Genomic DNA, 15208 nt, shown 5'->3' with positions numbered 1-15208 from the left:
GAGTTCAAAATTGAAAATCCTTATTAGAGGCAAATTTATAGCGCATTAAGATAGCTTTTTAATGCATCAATAATTGGATCAATCTGATATGTGAGTAAAAAGGTACAGTCAACATACTAAAGTATGTCCAGACTGTCTCCTAGCAAATTTTAGATTTGGACTTCTTGCGGTTTCCTTATGTGATTTTTTTTTCTTTATCTAAATTGCTCTCAAACCCCATGAAAGTCCTCCTTTGAATTTGATTGGACTTTGACTTGCTCTTTTATAAATTTTGAAATTAAACATAAAAAACTGCTTTGGAGTAATATCCCAACGTAAATAGAAACTCAATTCAAGAACACACATTAATTCATATGATTTCTATTCACATTTTAGCATTTTGATCCAATAATAGGGTATTTAGAGTGCACTTCTGCGCACTCATCACCACCCGACAAAGGTGGTTACCTTGTCGCCCCTATCGAAGATACTGCAGAAGCCTAACACTTTAGGATGACTGGTCAAGTAGTCTATTGAGTTAAGCGAGTATGACATCAGTTATGTACCCACAAGTGCCATGAAAAGGTAGATCCTATCTCACTTCATAGCAGAATTTTCAAATTTCTTAGAAGAAATCCCTAAGTCACCCTAGAAGAAGTTGTGGTGAGTATATGTGGACAGGTCGTTATGCCAAGCAGGAGGAGGCATTGGCGTGTATATGGTGTCGAACAATGGGGAAGAATCGTACCACGCCATACAATTACACTTCAAAGTGACAAACAATGAAGTTGAATACGAGGCAGTGCTCGTAGGGTTGGCAATAGCAAAGGTATCTGAATACGAGGCAGTGCTTGTAGCACCTCAAATAATTTCAAATTGAGCAAATACCTTGGGGAGATAATTTTAAAGCAGATCCGTTTGCACGAGTAGCTTTAGCAAATAAAGAAGATGCCTTGCCATGGAAGACTAACCTTTGATTGGTAGACAATCTAGCTGTCAGCTTGGAGACCTTGCAGATTGGCAAAAGTATGCCAGGATGGGCTGATAGTATAAACAAAATACTTGGAAACGGGTGACTTTCCCCCATCTCAGGAGAAGGTGAGGAAGATAAAAAGTAGGGCAGCCAGGTTTACTATAATAGATGGGATATTGTATAGACGAGATTTTTCAAACCCATTATTGAGATGCGTGGTGAAGGAGGAGGCAGAATATGTGATGAAAGAAATACATGAGGGAATATGTGGGAATCATTCAGGAGAACGATCGCTCGTCGCAAAGATCATGAGGGCAGGATATTATTGGCTAAATGCACTTAAAGACACAAAGGATTTTTTATTTTGTAAGGAAATGTGTCCAATACCAGTTGCATGCACCAAGTGCACCTCCCTAGGAGTTGAAATCTATAACTCCATCATGTCCTTTTGCCCTGTGGGGAATCGACCTGGTGGGGCCTATGCCTCCAAGCAAGGGGGAACTAAATTCATCATTGTAGGTGTCGACTACTTTACAAAGTGGGTTGAAGCTGAGGCAATGGTGACAATAATGGCCCAAAGTGTAACAAAATTTCCGTGGAACGCTGTAGTGTTCAGATTTGGAATACCTTAGTGCATCATTTCTGATAATGGTAGGCAATTTGATTCTAAATACTATCGCCAGTGGTGTGCAGAGCTAGGAATCAAGTGAAATACTCTTCCATAGGACACCTCAAGCAAACAGATAGGTTGAGGCAACTAACAAAACCATCCTTGAGATATTAAAGAAGAATATAGGTGAGAAGAAAGGATTGTGGATCGACAAACTCCCGAAGATTTTGTGGGCTTACAAAATGACACCAAAAACTTCAACACACGAAAAAACTTTCAATTTGGTCTATGGAAGCAAAGCTATGGTACTAGTAGAAGTGGGATTGCCAAGTGACAGGAGAGATAGTTTTGACCTAGAAATGAATGGGGCAAGACTAAAAGAAAACTTGGATGCAGAAGCTAGAGTAGCAACTTCTAAAAGGAAAGGGAAACAATATTTCAATAAAGGAATAAGGCCAAGGTCCTTTAAGATTGGTGACCTAGTTTTGAAGAGAACAGGTGTCACCACAGGAGAGAAGGGAAATTGGGCCCACAATGGGAAGGCCCTTACATGGTAGTAGCAAGTCACAAACTGGGAGCTTATCATCTCAAGGACACCACAGGGCATGGGCTACCTCATTCTTGGGATGCAGAACACCTAAGGAAATACTACATTTGAGAAAGAGATATGTAAATTTTTACAATTTTTTGATTTGTTTATTCAAGAATAAATGCCTGCATATGCTTCCCCTTCTTTTCCTTGACTTTTTGTTCAAATTTATTTAAGTTCCAATCACACTCTTCATGCTAAGGTGACATGGTCAAGAAACTCTCCCACTAACCTAAAACTAGAAGATAAAACGGTCGAGGGATTTCCCATTACACCTTCTCGCCAAAAGAGTAGCGATGTGGTCAAGGAACTCTCCTACTAACCTAAAACTAAAAGGTAAAATAGTTAAGGGACCTCCCGTTACACCTTCTTACCAAAAGAGTAGCACAATCGAGGAACTCTCCCATCAAGTTCTCTTCTCACCAAGTTGACGTGGTCGAGAAACCCTTATATTAACCTAAAACTAAAAGGTAAAATAGTCTAGGGATCTCCCGTTACACCTTCTTGCCAAGGTGATGTGGTCGAGAAACTCTTCCACTAACCTAAAATTTAAAGGTAAAACAGCCGAGGGATCTCCCTTTACACCTTCTCGCCAAAAGAGGAGCTCGGTTGAGTGACTCTCCCACCAAGGTCTATTCTCGCCTAGGTGACATAGTTGAGAAACTCTCCAACTAACCTAAAACTAAAAGGTAAAATGATCGAGGGACTCCCGTTACACTTTCTCACCAAAAGGGTTGCAAGGTCGATGGACTCTCCCGCCAAGCTCTTCTCGCCAAGGTGGCATGGTCGAGGAACTCTCCCACTAACCTAAAACTTAAAGGTAAAACGGTCAAGGGATCTCCCATTACACCTTCTTGCCGAAATAGTAGCGTGGTTGACGGACTCTCCCACCAAGCTCCTCTCGCCAAGATAACGTGGTCAAGGAACTCTCCTACCAACCTAAAATCTAAAGCTACATGGTTGAGGTGGTTTCCCATTAAACTGCTTGCCTAAGATTAAGGTGATTGAAGGGTTCTCCCCACACACCCCTCTGGCCAAGGTGATGTGGTCGTGAAACTCTCCCACTAACCCACTTATGGAGTCTTCTCGACGTCATAATAAAAGGAAGGAAACAAATGAAGATGAAAAAATTACCATGTACCTCGGTATGAAAATGAGAATATCGTATAACTCTGAGGCATGAACAAATTGCTAGCAAGAGGAAGGGAATAAGGGAAGTAACATTATATCAAACGTATCACAAAAGGAAAATTGTTCCCTTATGGGTTACAAAATGTTATAAATGCTAAATTGTTCCCTCATGGGCCACAAAACATATAAACATAATTCTCAGGATGGGTGAGGAGGAGGGAAGGCATCGAGCATCTCGACCTGACAGAAGGAGTCAAAAACATGGTAAGCAACCTCGCTTGCACGAATGGATTTCCAATCCAAGGTATGCAAGTTTGTCTCAGGTTCGTAGAGGAGTAGCTCACAAAATTGCTTTATATTGAGCTTGAAACCTAGACCCCAAGCCCGCAACCAGACCTTGGGAGCCACCAACAACTAAGGAAGGGTCCGAGTAAGATCATGCTAGGAGTTCCCCAAAGCAACATTCACCTCTATCACTTTCTTCTCCAAAAGCATCAATTTATTCTTGATGGTGTCAACAACCTCACTAAGTTTAAGATACTAGCGGTCGCTATCTTTAATATGGCTTTTCACCTCGGTCAATTTCTTCTCAGCCTCTTCTTTCTCCCCTTCCACCATGCTCAGCTTCGTGCTTAGTTCTTGCCACCCATCTTCGAGAGAAACTAGGTGAGAGGCATAATTGGGCTTGGTTTTCCTTAACTCTTCAAGCTCTACCCTCGCCTGATTACGATTGGCGGCTAAATCATTTAGCTCTTTCAAAGCTATTTTTGCCTGAGTAGCCAAGTCATACTGCTCTTTTAAGGCAATTCTTCCTGAGTAGCCAAGTCATCTCATTCCTTAACAAAGGCTTCCATTTGGGCAGCCAAATCATCTCGCTCTTTCACAACTGCTTCTACATGGCTAAGGCAAGCAGCCAAGTCATCTTGCTCCTGCTCAAGCGCCTTTGCCTAATTTAGGCAAACAACAAGATCATCTCACTCCCTCCCAGTCGCCACTACTTCTTGGTGATAATGATCAACATTCGCTGCAAAACTTGCCAGCTCTTTTAAAAGCGAATTAACTTCAGCGCGTAGAGAAGCCAAATCACCATCAGCCGTGTGGGAATGAGCCTTGAGTCGAAATAACTCACTGACCATTCGATCTTTTTCTATAAAGCCATGCAAATGGCATTGTGAGCTTGATTGATGAAGGATAGCATAAATTAATTTTCTTCTTCTAATTGCAATCGATCCTCCACCAAGTCGGCAATAGGGCGGTCAACTCCCTAAAATAAAAAATAAAAAAGGAAGAGAGAAAGGAAGAGAGAAAGGAAGAGTAGAAAAAATTCTCAATTCTTTTGAAAATTACTCATAGATGCAAAAGGGAAGAATAAACACAAGGAGATTACCGGTAAAAAATATTTTCCAAGGATGTTGAACACTGGTGTTGAAAGCCTTTTCGTGGCAAGCATGTGGAGATGGCAAGGAGCTTGATGGGCGAGAGTTAGAAGAACCTCTCAGATTAGAAATTCAGAAAGAGACATTACCAAAAACTCCTCGGGTAAAAGTTCCCTCAGTCAGTTTGGGAGGAACAAAAGAAGGAATGCTGGTAGGTATGTCATCATCCCGACCCGAAAGCACTTCAGCATCATCATCCCAAGAAAAAGATGCCTTATTAATCAGAAGATCCCCCTCAGGAAAATTTAAGGATGGTTCGCCATCGCCTGTAAGAGAAATACTAAAAGGCGGGGAAGGAATCGAAACCCTACTCTCGTTGGCAAGAGATATTGCCAGAAAAATGAAAGGCAAGTCAAGAGTAACTCCAGCAAAAATTGGGGAAGCATGAGGTGAACCATATACTATCGTTGTTTCCTCAACATGTTTGACCTGAGGAGACCAAAGTATTGAAAAGTTGCAGGCATGGATAAAGGCACTATAAGCAAATCAGGATTCAAAAGTAAAACATCATCAGCCTCCTCCAAATGGGCATTGTCGCCTTCCTAATGCACAATACTGGTCGGTGCAACCGAGGACTAAGCAGCCTTACCACCATTACCCTCGGCAGCAGTTGCAGTAGCAACTTTGTCAGCAATTTCCGTAGCAATCATAGCTTCAAGATCTTCATTGGCCATAGCCATCACATCATCAAGACAAAGGATTGGTGGAGCCACAAAGGCAATCAGTCTGCTCTATTGCTCTTGAGGATCGGCTAACTTAACACTATTAGTCGCCTGAGGAGGGGGCGAGGAATCGCATCTCATCGAACTAGACTCATCCAAACAAGGCAAAATACGAGCTTTCTTGCTCTTCCTCTTCTTTCTCCCACTAGCACCAGGTCTGGATTTCCTCTTCAAATCACCCACCGATGAGCGAGCACCCAAAAACTCACAACCCAATATATGTGCCCGGCTTGGCACTATCACTAACCTTTTGATATTACTAGGAGACAAAATAATGTCCATGAAGCATGATTTAGGATAACTGTTAGTCTAGGTCGTCACCTGTGATGCCCCCAGATTTCCGTTTCAGATCGGACGGACATCCGAAGTGTCGGGACATGCAACACAAGGTTACATGCCCCCGTTCATGACATATAAGATGTAATGTTCCTAACATGATTCTAGCATTATGTAATATTCACAGCGGATAATTTTTTTTTTTTTAGCAATACTATGCACCAAACTTATAAAATCCCAAATAGTTAAATCATAATCCAAACATACTTAACAAAATAAACATCTACAAATTCAGTACGAGTCTCAGAAGGCTGTAATCTTAAAAACATGGGAGACCAGACTCCATATTTACATAACCTAAATACACTATTGAGGAAGTTCGTCGAGTAACTCGACTAACGAGGCCAAAATACTATCCAAAAGCTAACTATGGAAGCTGTAAGCTCCGCATCGTGTCTGCGACGTCTAGTCAACCTCCTTCAATTTACCAACGTCCGCTCCCTGCTCTGATCCTGACACGTGCCTACCATTCGGGGGGAATGATAGTTGGGACTACCACAGTGAGATTTGATTACAAATCTCAGTAAGTTAATAGGAAACTCCCACGCAGGTTAATGATGCATGCATGGCAGTAAAAGCATGAATGCATAATTAAAGTCGTAAGTAAGCATAGCATAACTTGACATATAGCATGGCATAACTGACATAACCTGAACTGAAACATGAACTGAACTTGACTTAACATGACATGAACTTGAACTTATAATATAACATGGGCTAGCAATATAACATGAACGTGAACTTGAAATATAACATGGATTTGAATCCTAGCATGCATGTGAACATACATAACATAAACATGAACTTGAATTTAACATAAACCTTAGCATAACATGACATAAACGTGAACTTGAGACATAATGTAAATATGAACATAACATAACATGAACGTAAACTTGAACATAACATGTACATGAATATAACATGACATGAACGTGAACATGAACATAACATAACATGAACGTGAGCTTGAACATAACATAAACATGAACATAACATGACATGAACATGAACTTGAAACTTAACGTGAACATGTACGTGAACATAACATAACGTAACATGAACTTGATCTGAAACTTATTCTTATCTCATGGGGTCTCCATAATTGCTTATTCTTATCTCATAGGGTTACCATGATTGCTTATTCTTAACTTCTTGACATGAACTTGAAATCTTGTTCAATAGACTTAATTAATAACGTGACCATATGGGTGCTACACGGGTCCCCTTGAGCCGTGTGTCCCTGCCGATTACCACATCACAACACAGGTATCTACAACAGCTGTGAGTGCATTAATACGTACTCCACAGTTGTTGTGGCCCCACGTATTCTACGAGTCACAATTGTTGTGTCTCACGTAGTGTATGCTCCACAGTTGTTGTGGCCCCATATTTCATGCTCCACAGTTGTTGTGGCCCCATGAAATTTTTGTGCCACACTTGCTATGAACACACCTAAAATAAAATATGGCTCCATCGGTGTTAGTGCGTGGCTCGCTCCAGTGACCAGCTAATTAGATCTCATTCGCAACTTGTTGACTATACTTTGTCAACCCAAGGAATTTCACACCTATTTAGACACTCCAGTGTGAACAAAGGAGTTCCACTAGGATATTACCCCATCCTAGCACGTAGGATATTACCCCTAACTTCAAGATTTCACATCCTAACTCCAAAAATTTTCAAAATTTACATTCCTCATGTAAATTTTGTCCTAAACTCAAATATCAACTCAAAAAAAAAAAATAAAACAAATCACAACTAATGAAAACACACCATGGTCGAAACATCCATAGGCCATTTCTCTTTATTTTTGTTGCAATTCCTTCCCACTTCAAAACTCATGCTTAAATCAAAATTTTGCAACAAATATCTTCCTATCCTAAATTTAAAGCCATACTTAAAACATCCATTTAAAAAAGCTAATAATCAACACCAAACATTTTTGTAAAAAGATCCAAACACTTGAATCACAAGCTTTGTCCCTAAATCAAAACATCTCCAAGAATTTCAAAAAAAATCAAATCTTACTTCTAACATATTCATAGCATCATCCTAAGATCAACCATGTTTTAAATCATCAAACTAAAGTCACGAAAATCAAAAAATAACATTTGGAGTTTTTGGTTTTACACCTAGCCCAAAAACAGAAACTTTTTCCTCAACTAGCTTTGATAAATCTCTTGATCAATGGCTTAAGAAGGTGAGATCTTCGAAATAGAGCATCACATGCTTTAAAAATGTGTCCTAAAGAATATCCAACCATCAAACTTAAAATCACATTGCTAAAAATCAATAAAACATGGATCTAATCCAAAAACATCAAATCTTAGGCCTAACCGAAATTCTCTTGTATAGAAAAATCATATCTTTGAAACTAATAATAAATATCTTCAAAATAACATCATAACATGAATAAAAGAGACTTAGGATCATCATATAAAAATATCAAAGCCATTAGAGTAAGATCAAACCACGAAATAGTCAAACTTTCTCCGAATAAAAACTGTTTTTCCACTTCCAGTTTTCAAGTTTCTAGATATAAGAAAATCTATCATCAAAAGATTTAGTCATGAAACAAAACTTCAATGAACACTCTTAAACACATGCTAAAAACACTCCATAAAAGTTTCGTACTAAGATATGTCCATTAGCTTGGTCAAAAATTCCAAAACATAACATACTCTCCAGTTTCACCCCTAGAATGACCTTTCCATGGTTAAAAATACTTTCTACCAACCAAATGACCATGGAATGATATGAATAATATATATATATATATATATATATATATGGAAACTAGACTCAAAGAAGAACAACTTTTATGAAGAAGTCATCGTGTAAAAATACCTAAAATGGGTCGAAAAGCTCCATGCAAAAAGACCCAGAAATCTGCCCGAGAGAGCTCTTTTGGGTTTCTCTCTAAGAATGGGGTGAAGAAGTGATGAAAGGGAAGGAAGTGTGTCTTGCACGACTCAAGGCTTCTCTAGGGGTAAGATATGGACCAGAATGACCTTGATTGGAGGCATCTATGTGACATAAAGTGGAGAATAGTGAGGGGAAAAGGACAGCCTGCAGAAGCTATGAGGTATGGGGGTTGATGGGGTGGGTTTCTCCACCTCATCAAGGCACTATTGGGTGCAGCCAAGGGCAGTGAATGGTCTGCCATGTTGGGAGGAAACTTCTTCAAGAAGCCTTGCCAAGGTGGCCAAATTCATGGGCCTTGGTGGGCCTCAACCAAGTGGGCTTCAATTTGGGGTTTAAAGAGGGTTTGGTTAGGGTTTGAGATGCTATCAAGCCCAAACCAATTTTTCTTGGACCAAACAAATTTCCAAGGTTTAAAAGGTTGGATAATGATGTCATAACAAGAATTTGAGAAATTAATAGCATGTGGAAGTGATTTAATCAAGTGATTAAACACAATGCTAGAAATTGGATCAAAAAGGGTTTGAAGGCCAACTTTAGGGTTTGGGGAAACTGTTTAGGGTTTCGGTTTCAACCAAGCTTTTGGAGTTTCAATTGGTTTCCAACCATTTAGGATTTCACTAGGGTTGAAACCCCTTTTGATCTAGCTCAATTTGGTTGATCAGATGAAAAACGTTTTGCTTAGGTGGCATGATCTCACACCTTGATTTCCTTTACAAATCTATCTAATGGTTCCTCTTTATGCCAAGTGTCTAATACTTTCACTATGTGTGGCTAAGATCTTGCCAAGTGTCCAAATAAAACTTCTCTAACCTAATTTGGACATTCCACACTGTGATTTTGAAAACACTGCACTTAGTACGCTTATCGAGGTTACTATTCACTCCAAAAAAAGCATAATAAAATTAGTACTGAAAAATCCTAAATATTTATATTAACCTACAGTGAAAATCGTTTACCAAAACTTAACCCCGAAGTGCCCCTAAAAATAAATTCACAGTTTTGAACAGCCATTTCATCCAAAATTATGAAAATGAGTTATTGCTCCATAAAATCCTAAATATTCAACTGAGTGTAGTGGCATAGACCATAACGTATTCTAACACTTCTAACTACCTCAAATAATTAAAATTGCAATTCTGTCACCACAATGAATGATAACACTGACTATGTTGACAGACTAAAACTTGTGCGATTGGTCGATTCGTGAAAACTTATGGGGTTTTCACGAGATTCCTAAAGTCTATAGAAATTTCACCATTGAATTTCTAGCGGGCTGTTACATCACCAGTTTTATGTGGGCCTCTTCATGAGGAGAAAGGATGACGTTAAAATCACTCTCGTTGGGAACATGGCCCCAACAAGTCCTGAAAGGGAGCTCTCGATTAGGAATTTCATCCGCGGGAAAATTCCATCCCATGCTAGAAACGAAAAAAAATAATAATATTTCCCCAATATTTGGCATGAGAATATTTTCGTTCCAATTCAACTAATCTATTATGGGATTTAAACTGCATTTCCTTCCAAATGCCTGAACCCTTGAAGTGACAAGAATTCACAGGTTGTGAGATCAGGATTTTCATCACCCGTGGGCTCCAATACCCTTCACAACAAAACGCAGCAAGCCATCAAGATTCTCCAAGCATTGGGTACCAGTTTGACTGGAGCAAGTCCTAGGACATCCAACACATTGCGGACTTGCCGCATAAAGGGAAATCGAAGCTCCATGGTGAACATAGCATGATAAAGAGCAAGGGAAATAGCCATACCTCTCGTGTCCACTGCCCTCTAGTTTGGAGAAGGTGCCCTCAAAAGCATCGAGTCAAAAATATTGAAGTTATTTCTCACATTCTCCAACTCGTGGAAGAAACATTTGAAAACCATTGATGACCTTGAAAGACCGATGGCAGAGCCTCTCCGCTAGGATTTACAAGAACACTTCCAGCACATAGAGGAGAATCGCAAGGTTGTGCAGAATCACCCCCAATCGAAGTGGCCAAACCCTTGTCCCTAGAGGAAGAAGAAGCCATGGAAAGAGATTAAGAGTGCACAGAAAAGAAAGCAAGAACCCAAGGATTGCAAGAAAATTGAAAAGAGAAGAGCAAAAGATTCAGGAAAGAGGAAGTGAGTTTAGGAGCCTTAAATAGGAGTGATAGTTGAGGCATATAATGGCGTGCATACAAAACGACACCCTGACAGTAGCACTTGAATCACGAAACGATGCCCTGACAGCAGCACTCGGTTCAGGAAACAACATCATGATAATTAATCCCGATCCATGAAACGACGGCGTGGTTTTAAGTCCCATCACACCATGTGTGATGACTTCGCGGGGTAACTGGAGAGTATTAAATATCTATAAGGGCCTGAAACAACCTAGGCCCTCGACTAGGCACTCAACCCAATGCATTTGTAAGAATGGGGACTAGTCTTAGAGGCCCAATTTGTGGATCTAGCCCATCCCCCATATCGATAGGTAACCATTTGAAAGCTACATTGGATAAGGGCGGTTACCATTTGATTTAAACCTCAAATGTATCCCTTATCCATGAGCTTGGATTTCAAATAGCAGATAAGTCCATTATCTCATAAGCAACAAACTAATCACAAGCCTATATATACACAAAGCTCAAGTATGTAGAGGCGTCCGATTCTTTGGTATTGAAAGGAGTTGATTAGATCACTGACTTTGGCATCGAAGGCATTCCTACGAACCCCCAAGCCATCTTACTCTTTGGTTGCATATGATCGTATGTTAGTGGCGGTGAAACACATCCATAATAGTCAGTATGGGTTATTTGGAACTTTGAGGACCAAGCGTAGTGATTTAAGTTTTTGCTTGTTAGGTTTTTGTTCTAGTTTATGTTTTTTCGGCTTCCGAATGTATTCCTAGGGCTTGACAAAAATAACCTCTCCAAGATTGACTGTAGCCTACTCCACGGAAATCTGCTCAAAGGCTTCCAATTCATCAAGTAGGGTTTCTTCCCTCTCTTTCATTCTTCATCCAGGGCTTCTGATTCTCTTAGCTGGTCTCTCTATTTATTTTTATTTTTTATTTTTGTAAGCAAATTAGATGCTCAGAGACTAGCACAAGCAACCTAAAGACGTTTTGATCTCTTTTGGAGGGACTTTTTTTAGCTTTAAACCCTCTCAAGAATGTTTTTGGTGGTTGACGGGAGCATTGGAGGTGAAAGTTCTAGGTTCTTGGTCTTTGGCATCCAGTAAAGGGATTTTGGATGTCAGATGTCGAAGAAAAACTTCCTCTCATAGTGGTGTATCTCTGGGTTCCTCTTCTCCGTTCTTGGCACTGGTGTGGTCTGGGTATGATTTTTTATGGTTTTGTTTATTTTCTCTTCATTGGATGTGAATCTATGGGATGATTTGGATTTTTTTTACGATCTCGTTGTTTCTAGACTGAAAAGCCTGTATGGATTTTTTTATTATTATTTCAATTTTTTTGCTTGTTCTGTTTTTGTTCTGCATTTGTTTTTGTTCCATGTGAATGTGATTGTTGGATTATTGTTTGTCGCTATGGGTTGTTTTTAGTTGTGTTTGCCATTTGCTTAGATGTGAAATTTCTTGTTTGTTCTTATGGGGTGCCAACGGGATGTATTATGTTGGCCATTTGGGATGTTCTTGAGCAGTCCATCAATTTTACTCATGTAGCACTGGTACCAAAAGTTTTAGAGCCTAAGAAAGTTGGTGATTACAGACCAATTAGCTTGTGTAATGTTTGTACAAGCTATTTTCAAAGACCCTTGCAAACATACTTAAGTTGGTATTGGACAAGATTGTTGCTAAAAATCAGAGTGCCTTCATTCCCGAAAGGTTGATTGTGGATAATGTGATTGCAGCCTATCAAGCTTTGCACTCAATGAAGACTAGATCCAAGGGGAAAGGGGGATGTATGGCATTGAAAATGGATATTTCAAAAGCATATGACAAGGTTGAATGGTCCTATTTGAAAGTTGTCATGAAGAGGATGAGGTTTGGGGAAAGATGGATTGGGCTGATTATTGACTATATTACATCAGTCTCTTATGTTGTTTTGGTGAATGGCAGGCCAGAAGATGTTATATATCCCTCAAGAGGTATTAGCCAAGGGGACCTAATATCCCCCACCTGTTTTTTTTTTATTTTTTTATTTTATGTGCTGAGGGACTTAGCAGCCTTATTAATTTGGCTAAAATTAAGGGTGATATATGAGGGATGATTGTTGCAAGAAGAGGTATAAGAGTTTCTCATCTCCAATTTGCTGGTGATTGCATTATATTTGCAAGAGTTAAGTGGTTAGAATGGTTGGGAGTGAAAGAAATCTTAACGGTATATAGAGCAGCCTCTAGTCAGTGTATGAATCTACAAAAAACCATTGTGCTGTTTAGCCCTCGAGTTAGACAGGAAGAGAATGAAAGAATTGTGTATGAGCTAGGGGCAAGGGTGAAAAGTAGTTGTGAAAAATATCTGGGGTTGCCTGCTATGGTAGGAGGAGCTTGTTATGACACCTTTAGGGGGATCAAAGATAGAATTTGGCACAAGGTTAATAACTGGAAAAATCAGTTTTTATCCCTGCTGGCAAAGAAGTATTACTCAAAGCAGTTATTCAGTCCATACCTACTTACCACATGAATGTTTTCAGGCTGCCTAAGAGGTTGTGTAAAGAGATATCTGGTATAATGGCCAGATTCTGGTGGGGCTATAAAAATAATGAGAAGAAGATTCAATGGGCCAGTTGGGAGAAGATGGGTTGTGCAAACATGGTTGGGGGGCTTGGGTTTGAAGAGCTAGAAAGTTTCAATACTGCACTCTTAGCAAAGCAGTGTTGGCGACTTGTCACTAAACCAAATTCTATTGCTGCTATGGTGTTAAAGGTTAAGTATTAAAAAAAAAAAATTGATGTACTGAGTTCTAAGCTAGGCTATGGTCCTTCCATGATTTGGAAAAGTATTTAGGGATCCTTGAAACTGCTTAAGGAAGGGCTTGTTTGGAGAGCTGGCAATGGCTTAATTATAAAAGTGTGGGAGGATAAATGGTTGCCTAGTAAACCTTCTCATCAAATGCAGTCTCCTATTAAGAATTTGAATGTTGAAGTAAAGGTGGTGGAGTTATTACAGAATGGTGGTTGGGATGTTGAGGCAGTAAGAGCTACATTGTGGCACCCCCGACTCCCACGTACGGAAAGGTGGGAATCGTGATGATGAGATGATGACGACAAGGTCACACACCCCAAACGTTAGTGCTAAGTGTGTGTACATACAAAAAGTATATAATAAAAAACGCAGCAGACAAATAAAAATAGCCAACTAAGTATCAAAATCTTTTAAATATAGATTCACCAAAATAAAAACCTTTCAAAAGATTATATAGTTATCTATGAAAATAAAGTAAAAGCCAAATACATAGTGAAAAAGGGAAACAAATCCCATTATTAGAAAACGACCACAAGTCACTCCTCCAATGGGACCGAGCCCTTGGGCTCAACGTCAACCTCTTCCTCGAAATCTATGATTCCATAAAACAGAACTATAGGGTAGGAATACCATGTGAGATTATAAGTCTCAATAAGTAACCAACCAAACAATTCACGAGATAAAAACACATTTAAACCACTAACATGTATGCATGCACATGATGAAACATGCATGAGTCCAAAACCATCATTTTCTCCGAAAATGACCATTTTTCCAACACACATCAAAAATCTCATTTGACCCAAAACATGCCATACCATTTGCCATTTTTCCAGAAAATGGCCCAAACATAAATCCATCATTTTCTCATAAAATGGTCCTCATATCCATTTAATCATAAACTGTCATTTTCTCTATGAATTGCCCAACATATCCATTTATCATAAACCATCATTTTCCCAGGAAATTGCCCATATAAATATCCATTCATTCAATCCCTGTAGGAGGGAATCACAAGCAAGACTTACCACAATCCCTACAACTTACACTGTAGGCGGGGAATCACAAACGAGACAAACCACCATCCCTACAGCTAGCACTGTAGGCAGGCATCACAATGGGGACTTACCACCGTCCCTGCTTACCACCATTCCTACAATTCATTTTTCCTTTCTTTCATTCCTTTCAATCCGTTCATTACACATACACCCAAAATCCTTTCTTAACACAAAAACTCAGTTTTCAAAGATGACACTTGAAAATGCATGCAAACAGTATATTTGATGTCATGGCACATCACCCATCAGATAAAATATAACAATCACAACTCCAAGTGCACAAATCCACAACCAACTCCACAAATAAACCCATCCTCCAATCCGGCCCAAAACCCACATCCAACAACAACCACAATAAATTTCCCAACACAGACCCAAGGCCGTCACAACCAATCAGATTGAAGAAAATATGTTAGTGTGAAAATATATTTAAATCTCAAGAAAATCCTTTGGAAAATTACTTACAAGGACAAAAGGCAACTCTGGAAGATCAAAGGTGATGCCAAAAGTGGCGGAGGAGCAGCAAAGCAATGTTTTCATGT

The sequence above is a fragment of the Carya illinoinensis genome, chromosome 1 (assembly GCF_018687715.1).
Source record: "Carya illinoinensis cultivar Pawnee chromosome 1, C.illinoinensisPawnee_v1, whole genome shotgun sequence".
Taxonomy (NCBI): domain Eukaryota; kingdom Viridiplantae; phylum Streptophyta; class Magnoliopsida; order Fagales; family Juglandaceae; genus Carya; species Carya illinoinensis.
The sequence above is the reverse complement of the archived record's forward strand: the minus strand, read 5'-3'. Positions refer to the sequence as shown.